Here is a 22,243-nt window from a genome sequence, read left to right on the forward strand (position 1 = left end):
CCTAGTTCAGACTTTTGTTGATTCAATCAAAAGGTAAACAAAGGAGAGTTAATCCTGTCTTCACAATTTAGTAAGGTATTAAGTAGGGGTACTGAAGTTATTGTTAACCAAAGTCTTAGCTCCAACTAGGCAAAGTGAATAAGGGATTCCCTTTCAAAAGTATAAACTCAAAGAGAACAAAGAATTCCCCTTTACAGTACTTAAAGTAATTTTAAGTTGCAGAGGAAATGCTGTCCTACATTGGTAAGAAGGTTTCCCATCTATAAGCTCCACATATTCGTGTATAATAGAGATCTAGTATACTCACAAACCCTATCAGCTTGCTTGACAAATATGCTAGGGAGATAGATCCAGAGAATTGCGATGACAGGTAAGTACTACGGAGAGACAATGAAGCATGTGTAGATGTTCTATAAATGGTTCCAGGTGGCCAACCATATGGTTGAAAAGAGACTTTTTTTTTATTTGGCTACTTAGCCAGAGCTATCAGCATCTTCAAAAAGCCCTGAATCACTTTAGGGTCATGTGAACTAAATGCTTTCTTTGATCCAAATTTGTCTCTCAAACATCTCAAAATAGGAATTGTGGACAAGAGATATAGCAATTTCAGCTGTCTCCAAGGTTTAAGACTCCAAGAATTCCAACAAGAAACAAGTTGATGAAACAGTAATAGGGAAAGCCTCCTTTATATTCTAATTCATCAAATATAGAGGACCAGCTCTATATGGTAGGGGTCCTGAGTGGCGTTTTACGGCGTCGGATTGCTAAGACAGGAAAAAGAAACTGAGAACAGCCAAACTAGAGGTTAGCCCATGCTGATCCCACGCTATGGGATTTTGGACTTTATTTTATACTGGTTTCAAACAAAGAACAAAAAGAAAGAATCACAGCTGTGAAGGGGTTACAAATCATACACAATTCATTAAAGCCTAAAAAATAGAGATATGGGTGCAAAGACAAGGGCCAAGTTCTAACCACCAATTAGTAGGGGATAATTCTGGAAGCAGAAATAAATTTCATGGAGATGTTTACTAATTGCGTTCTGCCTTGATTTGCAGATCTGCACCTGGTCAGATAGTCTGGACTAAATTGTCCGGCTCCAGTCCTTATCTAAGTAATATATTTTTTAGGTTTCAGGCTTCTTAATTATCAAGGAGAGAAATTGTCAAGGAGAGGAATTATTAACTCAGTAGCTGCTGGTCTGGTTAAGGACTCAAAGCTTTCCAATAAGAATATTGAGAGAATGTGGGGATCTAAAAATGAGTCAAAAGAGGAGCCTCAGATTTTTACCTTAGATGGTCCATTCTATCTGCATCTGACATGCAGTGCAGAAAAATCATACACGCAGTTTTACTTGCCGATGATTTTGTAATGGGATCCAGATAAAACATCTATTACAGACTCTGTTTCTCTAAATGACTCCTAATAGCCTCTTGGAGGGGTCAAGTTGTTTTTGGATTAATCTACCTGCTGGTACCAGAGCTTTTCAGGGCTCAGGTGACCAGGACCAAACACAAAGACTGCCTCAGCCTGGATTGGTCACGTAGGGAATCCAGATAACAGGCTCTAAATTTGACCCTATTTCTCCAATTGGCTCTTTACATCTAACGGCTTTCAACAATCAAACCCTTCCAGACAGACAATATCTGGTACAACCACACCAATAGGCAAGCAACAGAATACAACTTTGTCTCGCACTGCCCTACAGAAAATCAAAATCTAAAAGTTAGAAACATATTTGACTTGGGATGACAGCATGGCAATGCCTTTCTGTGCTAAAGAGTACTCTGTCAGAAAACTGAAGAACAGAAGGAACCAGACCTGAATAGAGTGTATGTGTCTCACTGAGGCCTGAAAAAAGGACTCCACTTATGGCTAGTTCTATCCCTATAAAGGTCGTCTTGGGTAGAAACTGAGGCTGTCAAAACAAGTACAGGAGAAGATTGAAAAGCTTAGAGTTCCTGTCTCTGGGGAAAACTCCATCAAGAGGGAAGAAATCAGAAAGTAATAAGAGAATGTAGGGAAATGACCAACGATTTTAAAACTCAAAGACCTTGAGCACTAGCAGATAAACTAAAAGGCAAGATATTAATAACAGATGGACATATTAATATCAGATGGACATTAATAACAGATGGACTAAATTAGCCTAGACATCTCTGAATAAATATCCCAAGATAAATGAAAATGAATCAATACCTGATGAATTTGAGGATTCTGTGTTTTCCCAAAAGATCGTGAAATCATAGTAGGATGTTTGTACATGGTTAAAGAGAAAAATAAGTATTGTGAAAGTAGAATTGATACCCTACACAGCAGGAACGAGAGAGAGAGAGAGAGATAGAGAGAGAGGAAGAAAGCACAACAAATTAGAAATGCAAATAAACAGAAAGAAAAGGCAATCTTAAAGAAGAGAAGCAAAAAAATGAAATATTAAAAGTGATACTGGTCTCCTTGCCATTCCAAGAACCAGATACTTCATCACTCAACCCCAAGCTTTTTCTCCAGCTGTTTCCTATGGCTATGAACATTTGTTCTCTCTCTCTCTGTGTCTATTGACTTCCCTTCTTCTGCATACATCTACATACTTTTCCTAATCCCTCTTAATTCTAATGCTTTCTCTCTTTTAATTATTTCATATACATATATATGTATATATGTGAAATAGTATATATACTTATTTGCTTGTTTTCTCCCCCATTAAACTGTAAAATCCTTGAGGACAGTGACTGTCTTTTGCCTATTTTTGTATCCCCATTACTTAGCTTGCCACCTAGCACATAATGTGCTCAGTAAATGTTTGTTGACTGATTCTCACTAATACCTAGACCAGTGAATGATAAAGTGAGGAGAACCATAGACCAATATCATTAATATTGAAAATTTTTGAATAAAATCCTATCAAGCAAACTATAGTAATTCACAGAAGAAATGGTTCAATCTTACCAAGTTAGATTTCTAGTTGTTTATTCTTTCTTTACAAAGAGTACTAAAGACATCATGGAGTGATATCATGACTTGCTTGTAATTTGGATTTAAGTAAAACAAAGTTGTATAGAGTTGTTAGACTCCCTCTCTCTTCCAAAGTCATTGAAGATCATCTTACCTATATTACAGTTACAATAATAAAATTAATAATTATATTTTTAAAGCATTTTGAAAAATAGTGTGAAATATTAAAAGCTTTGGTGAAATATCCATAATGTTTAAGGAAGCAGAGAGGGACAAGTTAGAAATTCTAAGAGCAAATAAAAGACATTAAAAGCCGTTAACAGCTTATAACAATGTTTTGTCACTTACTTCAGTTTGGAAAACCAGAATATTACTGCCAATATTGTCCTCAGTACAAGTTTTTTATTGCAACTTATTGCTAGCATAGAATCAGCAACCATAATATATTTCTCTTATAACTTTGGCTTACATCCATTGGCTGGAAATATCTATTATTATTATATTTCTAAAATATGGCTCACATTGTTCCAAATTTAAGAACTATCTTTTGACATATAATAGACATTTCAGGTTTACAATGTAAAATATAGTATATTTCAATTTGAGAGTACTGATATTCATGGCATATTTTATATTATAACTATAATAATCTATCTAAAAATACCCCACTCTAAAGAGAGGGCAGATTGATTGCTGCCATCACAGTGTGCATGTTTGTTTTACTGTGTAGAATAATATAATCTGTTACTTAATATTATGTTAGAGGCCAGGTAGTCATACAGATCTTAATTTTGTGCTTTTCATGTTTGTGTGTTTAATATATTATAAATAATAATGCAAAAAACAAAATATAATATAATTTTACTATGAAAAAATTGAAAAATAAGTTCCACTTGATTTCATTTTCTCAAATTATAATTTTATGAGTTTTATATATTTAATGAAAATTGTTATATGTTTTAGCAAAAAGTATCATTTGAATTTTGAGAAAAATTTATTGATTTTTATATTTTAAAAAATAGGGCCCAATGAAATGTGAAAACAATAGCAACATTTCATTCTCTCTCAGGTTTATTTGTACTGCCAACCCAAGAAATGATATTAAAGAATAACAATTTAAATTTTGCCATAAGAAAGAATAGAAATTACATTCAAAATTATCTATTTAAGGAAAAAATTTTATCAGTGCCTTTTTAAACATAAGAAAACAGTTTTGAACTGTAATCAAGTTTTTATTCACTGTACTTTTCTTTTTAGCATATTTTTGAAAAAAGGGCAAGATTTCTGTATTTTTTTTGGAGTGTATATTATTGACAACAGCCTGTTCCTTGTATTATTACTTCTAGATATCAAGTATCAAGTGGTGTTGAAAACATTTTCTGAAAATGAATCTGTGGATATTCATGAAAGTCAGGTGAAAGTAAGGTGAGTCATCATGGTATAAATCATTTTCCTGGAAGATCTGAGGACTTTGAACATCTGAGTGTTCTGAATAAATGGGAGGACAGTGGTGATTCATCTTAAATATCAGTGATCTGTAAGCTACACAAAATTGTAGTATGAGTAGTCGCCTAGATTTTGATAGTAATACAATTTAGACAGTCATTTCAGATATGTATCTTATTTTAACAAAACATTTTTATGAAAAAGTGAATGTCCTACTTCCCAGCTGTGTGACCCTGGGCAAGTCACTTGACCCCCATTGCCCACCCTTACCACTCTTCCACCTATGAGACAATACACCGAAGTACAAGGGTTTAAAAACAAAACAAAACAAAAAAAAGTGAATGTTAAAAACTAATTAAAAACTAAATCTTTTTACCAAATATTCATCAATAAATCAAAATATCTCACAATGGGCCCTTGAATTTTATAATACATGTTTTATCATTTTTTTCAGACAGGGACACTACAAAAAATATTTGTCCAGGGTCCTAAAAACCTTAGAGGTCATACATATAATATATGCATTGTTCTCCATGAACAGAATAAAAGTTATTTGAGAGCATGAATCATATCTAGCACAAGCTAATAATACTAACAAATATTTATTGATTTATTGTTTGGTTGTCTGGTTAATAGATAGGCCTTCCCTGAATTTCTCATCTTAGTATATATTGGGGGGGACAATGATTGAGGTTAAGTGACTTGCCATGGGTCACATAAATAGGAAGTATCTGTAGACAGATTTGAACCCAAGACTTCCTATCTCCAGTTCTGTATTTACTGAGTCCTCTAGCTACCCCATGCTATACTTTCCAATTGTTGCTTCACCTGCAAAAAATAAAACCTAACCCTTTAAAAAGAAAAAAAAAAATTCATCAGCTCTCTACTGCTAACTGGAAAGATATCTTTTATTTATCTATGCACTCCCTGATGGAAAAGGATGCTTGTGGGAAAGGTGATAATAAAAAAAAAATCAAAAGAATACCATGTACAGCTACAGATTTATTACTTGAAGCATAAATTGGTTCTAATCATTTCATTCTTCATTATCCTATGTAGTTCTTTCTGACTTGTTTTTTTAATTAGCCTGCTGATCATTTTTTATAGTACAGTAGTATTCCATCACAACCATACCATAAACATTCAGCCATTCCCCAATTAATGGGCTTCTTCTCAGTTTCCAGTTCTTTGCCCACCACAAAGAGAACTGCTATATATATTTCAGAACATATAGGTTCTTTTCCTTTTTCCCTGATCTCCTGGGGAAACAGTCCCAGTGGTCTAAAAATATACACAGTTTTATAACTCTCTGGGCATAATTCCAAATTGCTCTCTAGAATGGTTGGATCAATTCACATCTCCACCAATAGTATTTTAGTATCCTTATTATTCCACATACTTTTCAACATTTGTCATTTTACTTTTTTTATCATTTTAGCTGATTTTGATTTGCATTTCTTGACTCAATGATTTAGAGCATTTTTTCATATACCTATATGGCTTTGATATCTTTACCCAAAAACTGTCTATGCATATCTTTTGCACATTTATCAGTTCAGGCACTCATACTCTTATATATTTGACTGAGACCTCAATCTGAGAGACTGTCTATAAAATTTTTTTCCCAGTTTTCTACTTTTTATCAGATGACACCTTCTCTAATAGGGGAAGGAGAAGGAAGGAGAAAAGCATCTAGGTATTTTAATGTAACAAAAAGACAAATGAATAATCTTTAAATGAATTTATATATCACAAATCAGATGATGTGGCTGATAACTGCACTTGAAAGATTGTTCTTATTCAATTTTCAAAGTATTCTGTGTGGTTTGAAATTTTGTGTTGGGGCTGTCAATATTACAAGATATCATAAAAAAATATTTGACTGCGTAAAAAATATTTTCCCACATATTTGCCCTGATACCTATAGTTCCCAGGAAGAAGGTTATTCTTTAGATTAAGACCAAGGTTCTGATTAATAATAAAATGTAAATTTCATTTAGGGTTGGGGAAAGTGAGAAGAAGTTTAAAGTATAGCAATCTATCTACAGAAAGCAGGTGCTAGTAGAGAGGCTTGGGTATTTTCCTATTGCATTCCAATATACAATAAAGATATCAGTGTTGAGAAACAGTAACATTTTGATCAAAATATATCACCAAAACAATAGAGTTTTGTTCCTGATAGATACTCACAATAAAGACAAGAAGATACATTATCTAGATATAATATAAGCTGGTCTCCTTAGCTAAACTAAAATTCATTGGTATACTAATCCAACAAGAATTTGGAGACTATCTAACCCTGAGAAGGTTCTCTAGATCATCATCTCTGAGCAGACAAAGATGTCAAGACAAGATTTAATTTTATCCTTTTGGAATCCTAACTGTCTTTTGTTAGCTAAGTACAAGGGCTATCAGCTATCAGCTTACCTTTAATAAAAGGAAACCAGCCACTCTATAGCTAGCAGATGATCCTAAAAAGGTAATGTCTAGAAGCTAGGACCTAGAAGCCATGCTTCAGAAGACACTATGCACTAAAAGACATCTAAGCCCAGTATACCAAAGCTCAGCAAAAAATAACAGCCAAAAGCTGGATACCAATAGAATAATCAGGTTCTCAGTCCAAAAATTAATAGCAACTAAAGAAAGAAAACCAAAATCAGGAAAGCAAACAGACCCAGAGAGAATACTGTACAAAGCAAGGAGCAGACTCACTTAAAAGCTATTTGATGACATAACCAAAGGATATTATGATCAAATAGCATCAGAGACATAAAATCAAAACACATGCTCTAGTTCCATATATTCTTTCCTTTTATACCCATATCTGTGATTCCTATGCATAGGCGATAGATAATACTTCAAGGTTAGGTCATTTTTCTATTACAAACTTCTATACTGTTTCATTAAATGTCTTTAATTTGAATCATGTCCTCTAGATAAATAGTGGATTTAGGCCTACATAATACCTTAAACCTGGAAATTGACAATCTAGGAGTCACACATGTGAAAAGATATGCTCCAGGGAAAAAAATCTATGTTAATTCTATCTATACTCAACTGCTACCTCTCTGAGACTAGAACAAGCTGGAGCAGCTGGGTCTAAGGGGGGGGGGAGGGGGGAATCTGTCTAGGATCAGGTACAAAGAATGTTCCATTTCATAATTTTGAGGTGATTTAGGAGCTTCCAGAAGGTCCCCAAAGACTCCAAAACCTGTGAAAATTAGGTCAATTCCTGCACATAGAGAAACTATCCAAATCCCTTTCATCCCTTGGTCTTTATATTGTGAATTACTATTACTGGCACAAATTAAGAAGAATGTCATTTCAACTTTGCACATCCCCAATTTGAAGTAAACTGAGCAGACTTTTAGTCCCAGCAGCATCAAAAGATCATCTGTAACCAATTATCACCTTTCCCTCATTTTTCACCACTTTACTGCTTTAAAATGGCCAACTCCCTTAACCCCCCAGAATCCTGGTAAAAAGACACACACTCCCAAAATAGGTATGTGTTCTAGGTTGAAAACAAAAATCCTGAGGAATATACTGGAGAAAAATGTTTATGGCTGATTTAGAAGACCCTGAAAAAAATAAGGATTTATAATGGAAACACTGACAGATCATTAGCTCTAATAACAGCACAAACCAAGCCATTTAATTTCTAAATTCTTTTTTCTTCCGTGTTAGCAGCATTCCAATCACAAGAGTTGATGTATTTAATGCACAGTGTGAGCAGTCCAACAATATTGTTCTATATTTGGACCTATGCTTATAAGTCTTTGTACTTTGGATAGGATCTTTTAGAACTTGTGGTTTTTCACCATGAGGGAAAAAAATCATTTGATATGTCTGATAAAACTGTCAAATTATATAGTTAATTAAATAATTCTAGGAACTTGGAATATATGTCAAATCAATGTATTTTTATCCATTTGTCTGGTATACATAAATTAATTCTGAAAATGATGCTTTCCTTTAAGAGCTAAAAATACGTTTACATATTTATCTCAGCTGCCTTGATAGGCCACTGTTGAAATACCCTGAATTCACAATGGATATTTGTAGTCCCATACTGGACATGAGTGAATTAAGGTTTTTATTTCTTGTACTTTATAATGAAAACCCTGATAAATTGTTAACTCAACTAACAACACAATCCAAACCACTAAATTCCCAAGTTCTCTTTCCTTTTGTGTGTTAGTATCAATTCAGCCACAAGAGTGGATTTGTTTCTGGCTAATATGGCAATATGAAAGGTCTTAGATAAAACACTTGATAAAAACACTCAAACAAAAGACAAAACACACACCAGAACAAGCAATGAAAGTCAAAGAGAAGACTACATAAGAAAATCATCTGAAGCCCTTCGGTATTTGGGGCAGAACAAACCAGGAGGAAAGAAAGAAGAGATGAAGAGAAGGAAAGAAAGGAGTCAGACACTATGTTAAGTGCTTTACAAATATTATCTCATTTGATCTTCACAACAACCCTGCAAGGTATGAAATGTTATTATCCTCACCTTAAAGTTGAGGAAACTGAGGCAGAAAGCAGTCAAGCAACTTGACCAGGATGAAGGAACTAGTATCTGAGACCATATTTAAACCCAGGTCTTCCTGACTTCCAGGTCCCAGTGCTCTATCCACTCTGCCACCTAGTTGTGAGAATCAAATGAGATATCTGAAAAGTGCTTAGTATAGTGCCTGGTACATAGTATGAACTATATAAAATACACAGAAGTGAAAATCAACAGGGATTAAGAGAAGTAAAAGTCAACAACAAAAATCGAGAATTTCTACAGGAAATTTCTACAGGAAATCTAGAGATAATTTAAGGATTATAGAGTTCCCAGAAGAATACTCCAAGTCAAAATATGTAAGCACCATGATGCAAACAATACAAAGAAAACTACCCAGAATTCTAAACACAGAAAAACAAAATGCCAATTGCAAGAATCCATAGATCACCTTCTGGAATTTAAAAAAAAAAAAAAAGCCCTTTTGCTACAAAATCCAGGAGGTAGCTAGATAGCTGAGTACTGTGCCTGGAGTCAGGAAGACCTAAGTTTAAATCTGACCTCATGGGGGCAGCTGGGTAGCTCAGTGGATTGAGAACCAGACCTAGAGACGGGAGGTCCTAGGTTCAAATCTGACCTTGACACTTCCCAGCTGTGTGACCCTGGGCAAGTCACTTGATCCCCATTGCCTGCCCTTACCACTCTTCTGCCTTGGAACCAATACACAACATTGATTCCAAGATGGAAGGTAGGGGTTTAAAAAAAAAAACAGTTCTACAATGAACATAGTAACTCTCCAAGAAACTCTTTATCTAATCTAATAGTTAAAAAAATCACAAAGCGTATATATAGGAAAATATATATCAGACAATACAGAGAAAAGAAGTTTTCCCAGGGAGATATTCCCAGCCAAGAGAACCCTAGATCCCAAAGGGAAGTTCCTAAAGTAGCTAGTGTAGTAAGTTGGGGAGAGGGACATAATGGAGACTGAAAATTCCTCCTCCTCTCTGGTCAACTTTTTCCCACAGTCTTTTTTGTCAACCAGCTGTAGAGCTGACATTATCCAGCTCTCAAAGCTGAAATCTAGAAATGCCTGAAGCAATTGCAGATTCAACTGTTATTGGAATGGGGACAGAGTAAGACTGCAGCTTAGAAGCAGCAAAAATTGATTCCTCTGTAAAAACCATTCCACACCAATCAAAAATAAAGTGCTTCAAGGGGGACAGAAAACCAAATCCAACAAGACAGAGGTGGAAGACCCTCCTGCTAAATTCAACTTAAAAGGTATGCAGACTAGGTTGAATTCTTAGGTTTAAGGAAAAGAAAGAAGGAAGGTTCCAGTGCCCCTCTCCAACATGCTGTGCTGAGACTCGGGCAGTCAGTGGGATCTCAGGGTGAGGGCTCCAATTGGGACAAAGTACCTTACTAACACAACTATGGGAAGCTCAGGGCTCTAACTACAGCTGGAAAAGAGTCAGCTGGAGAAGAAAAGCAGAGAAGAGGGCAGGCTGGTCACAGCCTTCAGCCTCCACACCTCTATCTTAAGCCTGTGCTGCTGGAAGTTTTGGCCTCAGGGCACATTCAGTTCTGTAGATCAGCTCAACTGACTTAATCCAGTTTATCAATAGTGCAGAGAAGAAGCCCCCAGAGGGCAGAAAAGCTCAAAATCACAGAGCTGGCAAACAACCAGAAGAGCAAGTGTACTAAAAGCCAAACTCAATGACAAAACAGAGCCACAGATCTCTCCTACTCTATTCAACCTGAAAGGTACATCAATAAAGTCGAATTCTCCAGTATAAGGGAAATATCTAACACCCCTCCCCTACCTACTGTACTGAGACCTGCAGTAGGACTCCAGCTGACTATGGGATTCCAGGGCAAAAGTGAAAACTGAATGGAGTACCTTGATAGCACCACAAGAAGCTCAGGGCTCTGACTAGGCAGCTGGCAGGGAGGCAGCTGGCAGAAAGGAGTAGAGAGGAGGGTAACTACCTTCAGCCTCCACATATTCACTTTCACCTTCAGCCTCTTCTGGCAGTTGGGAAAGATTTGGCCTCAGGGCACATTAATTCAACAGGTCAGCTCCATCAGCCTAATCCAGTTAATCAGCAGAACAAAGAAGAAGCCCCTTCAGGGCAGAAAAGCCCAAACTCACAGATCCAACAAATAAACAGAGAAGCAAGGAGGGGGAAAGAAGGAAAACATGAGTAAACAACAGGAAAAAAAAATTACAGTTGACAGCTTCTATTCAGGTAATGAACAAAGAACAAATGGAACAGAGGAGGATCAAGGAACACCAAGCAAAAACTCAGGAACTCCAGTGAATTGGACCCAGGCTTTGGAAGAACTCAAAACACAATTCAAAAAACAATTAAGAGAGATTGAAGAAAATTGGAGAAAGAACTTAAAAAGCAAAATAAGTCGTCTGAAAGAGGTACATGAACAAGAAAATAGTGTCCGAAAAACCAGAACTGACCAGCTTGAAAATGAGACAAGAAAGCAAAAGATAAAAACAATGTTCTACAAAGAAAAATAGAACAAAAGGGAAAAGAGGATCAAAAAGTCAGAGATAAAATTCAGTCTTTAAAAATTAGAAGGGACAATTAGAAGCAAATTACTTCACAAGGCAATAAGAATCTACAAAACCAAAGTGAATGGAAGAACTGAAGAACTCCTCTTTCCTGCTCTTGTTAATTCTACCCTGCCCCTTTTGCAGACACAGAGAATTGATCTCTACCAATAAGGAAAGAGTCCCATACCAATGAGTTTTGGGACTGAGATTACATTCCTCCTCTGAACCCATTCTTTCCAGTCCCTTGGAAAGATCAGTTGAGGAGAGTCCCCAACTTATATATAGTAGAATATTGAACATGATTCTGCTTCAAGCAGAAGTTTGAAGGGAAGAATAAATGTTTTGAGACTAAGTTCATTTGAATAATGATGGTGTGAAGAAGCCAGCAGAAGAACATGAGAGGTTGTTGCGGAGAGATTAGGGGAAGGTCAAACTCCAGAAGAAGTTTGTGAAGAAAAAGATAGGATTACTGACCACAGATCAATTTGATAATCTATTGAAAAATGATTCCACTACTGAAGCAAAGGCTGTATGGGAATCCACATACAACTAAGGACAGAGTAGCTTTCTACTCATCTGCTAACTTGCTTGTCCCATAAACACTAAAATTGCTCAACTAAACTCTGTCTCTTTCTTGAAATCTTGACAGTAAATTCAGGTACCATATCATTATTTCTTTCAGTAGTCTATCTTAAAGTGTTCTCAGGATGTTTCTTGTAGACAACATATGGTAGGATTTTAGTTTCTAATTCATTCTGCTATTTGTTTCCATTTTATGGGTGAGTTCATCCCATTCACATTCAGAGTTATGAATACTGTAGGATTAGGGAAACTGTGAGATGGCAGTGAAATCTCCCCAATCCCCAGTCTTTAGAGAAGCAGGCAGACTTGACTGGATGGGAAGGGCAGGAGCCTGTGAAGTACTCTTTCACCTCTTCCCCCTCCCTGTAAGCAGTTGGAAGTCAGTTAACTGTCTGATTATGGAGGATGATCTAGCTTGGTAACTTCTGGGCCAAGATGGTAAGTGAATAAAGATTAAACCCCTTGTGATAATATCTTTCTCTGTATGTATTATTTCCCCACAGGATAGAATAGGTGAGGCTTGATGTCTTAGGAGCAGCCCACTGGCTCAGAAGTTAGGATCAAATTCAGAGCCACTAGTAAGAGGAACTTGGCTTATGGAGGATGTGAGTATTTCCCCAAATTATCTGTATCCGGACACAGTTCCTAGATGACAAGGGCTTAATGATATCTGGGAATAGGAAGGGGGAGAAATGGTTTAGGAATGATAGGTAAGGGGAAGCTACCTAAAATATGTAAGAGGGAGATTTTAGGTATTTATAAATATGTATTTAAAATGTAGCTGCCAGGAATCAACAATTCAGATTGATTCCATATTTAAAATAGACCCAAGTCAACATCCAGTTTAAGGTAGTTTACTTACAATTAGGAAAGTAAAAGGTAGGTAAATAGAGAGAGGGAGAGGCCAGTCCAGGCCTGAAGAGGCCTGGACAGAGAGAGGCTTAAAAGACTAATTAAACTGGGTTACAAGCCACAAGACTTTAGAAATCAGAGAGGCTATAAGCCTACTTAAGGCAGAGTTTGGAAACGCCAAGGTAGGCCAAGGAAGTCAGCCTAACTTACCCACGGGACAATTCAGAGTACAAGCATTCTGAGGTCTCAGCCGAGCACCTTCAGCACCAAGTCCAAAGCCGGAATTCCTGAACTCTTGAACTCCTGAACTCCTTCCACTCCTCAACTAACTTTACCAGGTTGTAACCCACGTATTTAAAGAGATAGCGTCTCTTGACATTTCCTTTGGGTCACCTCTAATTCAAGTGGACCAATGGCAGCCTCTACACTGATTTGGACTGCCCAAAGGGCAGTCCCTTGTTCTTGATTTGATACTTATTGTCACGTGTGATTAAATTATCTCCACTTCCCCTGAGGAAGGTGGGGATGATATAATCTAGATGCCTAGGGTAAGTAGATTTTTGACTATGAATGGGCTAGAGTTAATTTCATTTACACAAATAGCTATGTCAAATAAGCAGCCCCTTGCCCCCAAAGGGGAAAAATGTATCTTATATAGCTGACCTCCTATCTAAGCCCCTAATAATCTTCTTTCTAAACTTAAACAGCTAAACTAAGGTAGACTGTGGTCTTGCATGAAGGTCTAACAAAGTAAAGCAGTCTTGGCTGTCAGAGACTGGATGGCTCCAGCAGCTACACAGAGAGTATGTGTGCCCAGAGCCAAGAATCAGGACCTGCAAGAAGGGTGACCTGGCGCTGCCCCCTCTCTTAGAGTTCTGGGGGGCACTATGGAATTCTGTGATGCAGCTTGAACCCCTCTCTGCAGTTTGAACCCCTTTCAGAACTATGGATCCCACATTACCACCTATGTATTCCCCATCATTTTGATTTCCTCCCAGTTCTGCCCTTTCTTCTTTCACTATTTCCTTCTAAATTATACCACATAATTTTTTATTTTGCTTTTAATCTAATCCATACCCTTTTTTTACTTCCCTTCCCATCCCCTGCCTTCTTATTCTCCTCTTATTTTTCTTTAGGGTCTATTAAATTCCCTCCCCCATTTCTTTCTCTCCCTTTTGGTACTCCCCACCCCACTGCCCCCTTTGGTTTTTCCCTATAAAAATTTGATACCACAATGGATCTAGATGCTCTTCCCTCTCAGAATTGATTCCACTGAGAGTAAGTTAAGTATTACCTATTAACACTCTCTTCCTCTCCTTCTTATAATAGTATTCTTCCCCTCCCCCTCATATGTGCCTCTTTATGTGGTATAATTTATCCTATTTTTCTTCTTCCTTCAAGTTTCTCTTGGTGCCATCTTCTATTTCCCTCTCCCCCACTTTTTTTTACATATCATCTTAAACCACTTAGTACCCCAACCTCTACCTATGAATAATTCTTCTAACTACTTTGATTATGAATACAGTTTTTGAGAGTTACAAGTATCATTTTTCCATATAGGTATATAAACAATTTAACCTTACTGAAGGCCTTAAAATTTTTTCCCCTCTTTCTTGTTTACTTTTTCATGTTTCTCTTGAATTTTGTATTTGGACATCAAATTTTCTGTTTAGTTCTGGTTTTTTCCTCATAAATTCTTGGAAATCTTCTATCTTGTTAAATGTCCATAATTTCCCCTGGAAGTATATAGTCCGTTTTGATGGGTAGGTGATCCTTGGTTGTAGACCCAGTTCTCTTGCCTTTTTGAATATCATATTCCAAGCCTTGTTGTCCTTTAGAGTGGAGGCCACCAGATCCTGTATAATCCTGACTGGGGCTCCTTGATATCTGAATTGTCTCTTTCTGGTTTCTTGCAATATTTTCTCCTTGACTTGGAAGCTCTTGAATTTGGCAATTACATTTCTGCGAGTTGTCTTTTGAGGATTTAATATAGAGGATGATCTATGGACTCTTCCAATGTCTATTTTGCCCTCATATTCAAGAAGATCAGGGCAATTTTCTTGGATAATTTCCTGTAATATGATGTCACGGCTTCTTTTTTTCTAGGTTTTCAGGTAGATCTATGATTCTCAAATTGTCTCTCCTGGACCTGTTTTCTAGGTCTGTCATCTTCTCAATGAGATATTTCATGTTTCCTTCTATTTTGTCATTCTTTTGAGTTTACTTTATTAATTCTTACTGTCTTATGAGATCATTAGCTTCTACTTGCCCAATTCTAGTCTTTAAAGAGTGATTTTCAGCTATGAACTTTTAATTTTCCTTTTCAGTTTGGTCTATCCTGCTTTTCATGGCTTCCAGCAGGTCAATTCTGTTTCCAATTTGCTTATTATTTCATGTGACTTCTGTGCCTCTTTTTCCAAGTGGGAGATTCTGCCTTTTAAACTGTTATTTTCCTTTTGAATTACTTGCATTTCCTTCTCCCACTTTTCTTCCCATTGTTTCTCCATCTTTGGTTCTTGAACTCCAATTTGAGTTAATGAGAACTTGTGACCAATTTCCCTTTTTTTTTTTTGGAAAGTTTGGATGTGTTTGCTTGTTTGTCACTCTTTGCTGTCACCTCTGTACTCTGCTCCTTTTCTCCATAGAAGTTAACCAATGTCAGAGGCTTTCTCTGTTGTAGCTTACCTTTTCTGGTCTTCCCTTCTTAGCCAGAAGTCTGAGTGAGGAGGGCAGATAGCACTCACAGAGTGGTTTTTGTCCAGAGGCTATTTCTCAAGTCTCCAAGGTGTCTGCTGTGGACAGCCTGTCTCTGTGCTATCTCCATTCTTGCACTCCGTGGGTCCCAAGTCTTGCTGCCATGGCTTTAAACTGTCTTCAGGGGTAAGAGTGTGGTTCCCTCAGCCAGCTCCCAATAATTTAGAAATTGCCCTGGCCTTCACTCTGACCCTGGAGTAGTAGGTAGTGGGGAGGGGGGCCGAGGGGTGATCAGCTCACACTTTGGTAGGTGTAATTTTACCCTTTTATAGCATGGAAATGCCCAATCCCTGACTATCTTCAAGGCTGAGCCCTATGGTAGAGTCTCTTTCCTCATTTGATTTGGATTTTTGTCCTTTTGAGATACTTTGTTGTGATCAGTAGTGGGAAGAGTCACTTCTACTCTGCAGCTGTCTTAGCCTGGAAGTTGAGTATTTTATTTTTCTGAATGTATTCTTTTATTTCTTTTGGGTTATGTTTTCTTAACATATAACTGTATATAATATGTTCTGAGTATTTTTTTCACTTCTTCTGGTTTTGCTGTAATTTCACCTAGCTCATTTACAAAAAATTTATAACACATAAGCAGTCAAGTAAAATGAATCCACACAATGGTCATATCCAAAAATATATGTCTCTCTGCATCTTCTGAACAACTTCACTTTGTCAGAAGGTTATCAGAATTCTTGACTATTTTGATGCTATTTTTCCTTATAATGTTGCTGTTCTTTTAGAAATTTTTCTCCTAGATATGCTCACTTCGGTTTACACTAATTCATGCTACTCAGGATTCTGAATAATTTCATTGGTCATTTCTTACCATATAAAATACTCCATAACATTTAATGCCATAATTTTTTCAGTCATTATCATTTCAGTTATATAAAGAATCTAAAGTACTTGCCTTAGAATCTAGATCTTTTCTTTTTTCCTCAAGTTAAATCCCCTTAAAAGGAACAGGAAGTTTGCTTTACTCTTGAATATTCCCATTTGAAAACATTTGAATTTGGAAGGCCCCATTATTTCTTCTCTCTGTATTAGATTGTAAGCACTTCATCATATTGAAGTTCCAAGTGCTCAAATGTATTTATTTTTAGTTGTCTCTTGACTCCTGTGTTTGTATTTGAAAATTTCTACTCAGCTTTAGTGATCAGAACTTATTTAAAATCTTCTAATGCATTTAAAATCAATTTTCTGACAGGACTGAAGATAGAAGGTTCTGGGTTTGAATTTGACTTCACACACTTCCTAGTTGTGTGACCTCATACAAACCACTTAACCCCAATTGCCTAGCCCTTAGTTTCTTCTGCCTTAGAACCAATATTTAGTATTGATTCTAAGACAGGAGGTAAGCGTTTTTTAAAAATCTATTTTCTGCTTTTGTCTTTGGTCTTAATCTCCACCAAAAAAGTTTTCTTGTGAATGGACTTTCCTCTGCACTCTTACAGGTCACCAACACTGCCTGGACTCCACCTATGTATCTGAACACTCTACCACCCAGTTATTTCCTACTGCCATGGGGAAGCTTAAAAATCAAGGTGAGCCAAAAAAAATTGTCTCTCTCCAAAAGGAGACACAAAAGAGTGAGTATGAAGACATGTCAGAAGATAAAGAGGAAAGCAGTAGAAAAGAAATTATAGTCTCTCAGAAGAAGAGTAAGAAAACTGTGTCTACACCAGCAAAACCAAAACAAAACAAAACAAAAATCTTGTGACCACCAGGTCTGCCAAAAAGCAGCTATGAGGGGCAGCTAGGTAGCTCAGTGGATTGAGAGTCAGGCCTAAAGATGGGAGGTCCTAGGTTCAAATCCAGCCTCATTCACTTCCCAGCTGTGTGACCCTGGGCAAGTCATTTGACCCCCATTGCCTACCCTTACCACTCTCCCACCAAGGAGCCAATACACAGAAGTTAAGGGTTTAAAAAAAATCTAAAAAAAAAAAAGCAGCTACAACTTCTGGTAAGAAGCTGTCATCACCCCAGGCAAGAAGAGAGCTAAAACAGCAATCACTCCAGCTGAAGCAGAAGCCCCACCCCCCCCCCCAAATGGGAAGAATGCTAAGAAAGAGGGCAATGAAGATAAGGGGGATGAAGAATTTGAGGAACCCTAAGCCAAAGAAGTGGGAGCAACTCCAGCCAAACAAGACTAAAAATGAGACAGAAGAGGATAATAATGAGAAAGAAGAGGATAGTGATGGGGAGGATGAGGATGTCTCTGAAGAAGCAACTATGGACACCACCCCCACCAAAAGAAAGGCGGTTTCTGTGAAAGCTACCCGGGAAAGCTGGGAAAGCCAAAAAATCTGAGGAGGAAGATGAAGATGAGAAAGAAGATGAGGAAAAGGTGGAAAGACAAGAAAGGAGGGAGGGGAAGAGGAATCACCCATCAGAAAAGCACTAGGAAAGAGGAAAAAAGAAATGAGAAAAACAGAAATTAGAAGCTGAAACATCTATTAATTTCTATTTCTTTGCTAGTAACATGAGCCAAAAGCCACTTGTATGCTAAAAATTGACATTATAGACTTCTTTGCAAAAAGAGGCCTTGCTATTGGACATCCACATTGGGATCACCAGGAAGTTTGGTTACATGGAATTTGAATCTGCTGAAGACATGGAAAAAGTTCTTGAACTCACTGACTCCAAAGTGCATGGCTCTGAAATGAAGTTGGAAAAAATAAAAGAAAACAAAAAAGATCAAGTTATAAGGATACCCTTCATCAAGAATCAACTCAGGAGGAGCTCAAGGAAATGTTTGAAAATTCTACTGAGGTAGACTGATCTACATCAAGGATAAGATCCCCAAAGGAAACTGCCTACATTGAATTTAAGACAGAAGCAGATGTAGACAAGGTCTTAGAAAAAGAAGCAGAGGACTGAGACTGATGGGTGGGTATGCATTCTGGACTATACAGTGTAAAAGGGAAATCTTTGTTCTCTTTGTCCAATTCTGAGTTTACACTTGTGAAAGGGAATCCTTTATTCCCTTTGTCTATTTTGAGTTAACACTTTGGTTAACAATAACTCAAGTACCCCTACTTAGTACCTCACCAGATTGTGAAGACAAGCTTAACTCTCCTTTGTCTACTTTTGAATTGAATCAACAAAACCTTGAACACCTTACTTAGCACTAGGTGGAGGAGCTCTCCACCTTTCACCTCAAACAGCCAGGAATCTGTAAACCCTTCTGATGAATATTCACCTCTCCAGAAGGTAAGAAGTGGTTCCCACTTCCCCCTGGGCAATGATGGGCAACTTGGAAGCTGTGATTGGCCCTTTTGAACAGGGGAAGGGACAAGAAGCCACTATAAAAGGTCCTGAATTTCTGGGGCTGGGTAATTTGACTCCAAGAAGGAAGTCAGTTTCAAGAAGGAAGTGGGCTTCAATAAGAAAGTGAGCTTCAAGAATAAAGTCAGCCTCAGGAGTCATCTTCAGTACAAGTCATCGTCTTGACCTACCTCTTGGAGGAAACTTTGGGGAGTGGATACCTGGCTTTCCCTTCCTGTCTTTTGGAGAGAGTTTAATTCCAGTTGAAGGTCAACAAGTCCTGGCTGAGTCGAGCACCAGAGCAATATATGTCTTCACTACCCTTTTGTATTTCTCTGCTTTTACCCTTTCCATCTCTTTTGTAAATAAAAGCTATTAAAGTTATTTCAACTTTGAGCAATAATACTTTGAATTGGCAACCACCATTACTATTTATAATCGTCATATGTTTTAGTCAAACCATTAAAATTTAATTAGTACAACAGGGAAAAAAAGTCAAGAACAAAAGAACTAGAGAGAAAAGAAGAATTCCTAGAGCAGAAACAGCAAGTCAGCAGATTCAAAGAAATTGGTGCTGAACAACCTTGCCTACAAGGCCATGAAAGAAAATCTGCAGGAAATATTTGAGAAAGTGTCATCCATCAGCTTTCCCCAGAACAACCAAGGCCCACCTAAAAGGTTCATTGAATTTGCCTCTGTAGAAAATGCAAAAAAAAAGATTGAATTTTTATAACGATGTAGAAATTAAAGGTAGAACCATCACTGAAGCTGAAAGGATAGCTAATGCAACCCCAAGGAGCTAGGCCTACAAAATTTTGCACATCAAAGGTCTGTCCAAAGACACAACAAAAGAAACAGAAAGGTTCATTTCACTGCTATGTAGGAGGCAAACAAGGAGAAAAAGTCATCAAAAAGATTCAGTTTTGTGGACTTCAACTCAAGAAGATACTAAAGCTGCAAAGGAAGTCATGGAATATAGAAGATTGATGGAAACAAAGTCACTCTGGACTGGACCAAGCCCAGTAGCTTTGGAAGCCAAGAAGAAATTTGTGGTGGCAATCATCATGGAGGCTCCAGGATGGAGGAAGAAGTAGAGGAAGCTAAGGGGACTTTGGTGGGAGAGGCCACTGGGGAAACTTTGGAGGTTAGTTTTGGGGGGTGCTTGAGGAGGAGAAGATCACAAGCTAAGAGGTAAGAAGAGAGAATTCTAATAGCTTCTCCCCACTCTTTTTCCTCTGCTATTTGAACAGTCTCTGGAGACTTTATCCTGTTTTATAATCATTGACAGAACCATCTGAGGATATTCTAAGACAAAACTGCAGTCTGGAGTTCATCTTGGAAAAACCTGGATAACATTTCTAAGGAGACAGTGTGTTGGTTTTGAGTGAATAGACAGTTCACATAAACTTTTTTTTTAACATTTATTAATATTCATTTTTAACATGGTTACCTGATTCATGCTCCACCTTTCCCCTTCAACCCCCACCCCGCGCCCCCCCACCATGGCCGATGCGCATTTCCACTAGTTTTGTCATGTGTCCTTGATCAAGACCAATTTCCAAATTGTTGGTAGTTGCATTGGTGTGGTAGTTTCGAGTCCACACCCTCAATCATGTCCACCCCGACCCATGCGTTCAAGTAGTTGTTTTTCTTATATGTTTCCTCTCCTGCAGTTCACATAAACTTTTGGCAGAGATGGGTGATACATGAGAGTTAACCTTTTTGTCTATGAATTGTCTTGAGATTTTATTATATTCCACATGAAAAACCACTTTTTCCTACAAAAAAAAAACAAAAACAAATATTTTCCCTGATATATAATTGTAGTTCAGGCTAGTGAGGCTAACATGAAGGCCTGCTGTCTATATGGGAATAGCCATTGATTGCCTCTGTTTTTAAAACTGCCATAAGGAGGCAGCTGGGTAGCTTAGTGGATTGAGAGCCACGCCTAGAGATGGAAGGTCCTAGGTTCAAATCTGGCCTCAGACACTTCCCAGCTGTGTGACCCTGGGCAAGTCACTTGACCCCCCATTGCCTACCCTTACCTCTCTTCTGCCTTGGAGCCAATACACAGTATTGACTCTAAGACAGAAGGTAAGGGTTTCAAAAAAAAACTGCCATAACACCTAATTGGGGTTTTGGGGCTTCTCTTTCCCCAACATTCTGCTGTGTTCTTTTCAGCAATTCTTATCTGCTGAGTTCAGAGGATGAAGATCCTAGTTTGCCCATGGCATGCCATGGCATAGAATGCCATGAATGAACTGGTGAAAGAGGAAGGATTTTCTTCCTTTGTTCAATGTCTTTTACCCTGTTTCCAAGAAATAGATAGGGGATTGTTTATTTCTATTTTTTGTTATTTGTCATCCTTAGTTTTAGGTACCTGAGATAACTCCCATGACTTGGAAGTTCAACCCATAGAAAACTTGGAGCAAAAATAACAAGCAGGATGGTACAGCCAGTCTAACAGAAGCTGTGAGAAGTCAAGGTGCCTGGGATTTGAGCCCAAGAAGGAGCTTGGACATCAAAGGGGACTGTGGTCTATAGGAACTGAGCTAAGCTAGGAAAATTTCCCTCCCTTAGGGTATAAATTGGTATAAATTGGGAGAGGGAAGAAGGATTATGCCTCAAGTTGGAAGAGTCTATATATTTGTGATTATACTTTGTGAAGTAAATGTTCCCATATTGTCCTGACTGTAATTGAAAGACCACTATTGGTTGAGGATAGAACCACTTGCAGAGAGCCTAGACACCCTCCAATCTCCTTAACAGTACCAAAGAAATCTGGGGAGAAGTAAATTGTAACCTTTCTGACATTCAGGCTATGGAAACCAGAGTAATCAGTGTCATGTAATTATATTCAGTTCTCCTAGGCAAGTTATTCTTGGTTTTAAGCAATGGTATATTGGTAAATATTTAACAGCTGCCTCTCAAAAAAAAAAAAAAGAAAGAAAAGTATACTGACACACTTTTAAATTTAATCTTAAATTTAAACATAATTAACATTTTCTTTATTATTCTTACACTGTCATCATTTATCTGGAGACAAGGCATTTTGACTACATAAAATATTCTAAACTGCTAAGTAATGTATAATTATTTCAAAATTATGTTTCTATAAATTTTGAATGCTTAAGTTCCTTAAGTATTTCATTTCTGTAAGTTTTATTATGTGTTCTGAAAATAGTCCATCAATCGTCTTACTACTTTTTTATGAGGAGATATTCATCTTTCCATAGCTGCCTTGGGGTAGCTGCCCTGTGTTTCATTAATATTATACAAGTTTTTGTTAGGATACTTTCCAAATCTGTTAT

General features: G+C 37.4%; 1 pseudogene; it reads left to right on the forward strand.

Annotated features, from left to right (window-relative positions):
• Positions 1–363: 363 nt before the first annotated feature.
• Positions 364–21,192, forward strand: LOC123233964 (annotated as a pseudogene).
• Positions 21,193–22,243: the final 1,051 nt, after the last annotated feature.

This window comes from Gracilinanus agilis, chromosome 2, assembly GCF_016433145.1.
Source record: "Gracilinanus agilis isolate LMUSP501 chromosome 2, AgileGrace, whole genome shotgun sequence".
Classification (NCBI taxonomy): Eukaryota; Metazoa; Chordata; class Mammalia; order Didelphimorphia; family Didelphidae; genus Gracilinanus; species Gracilinanus agilis.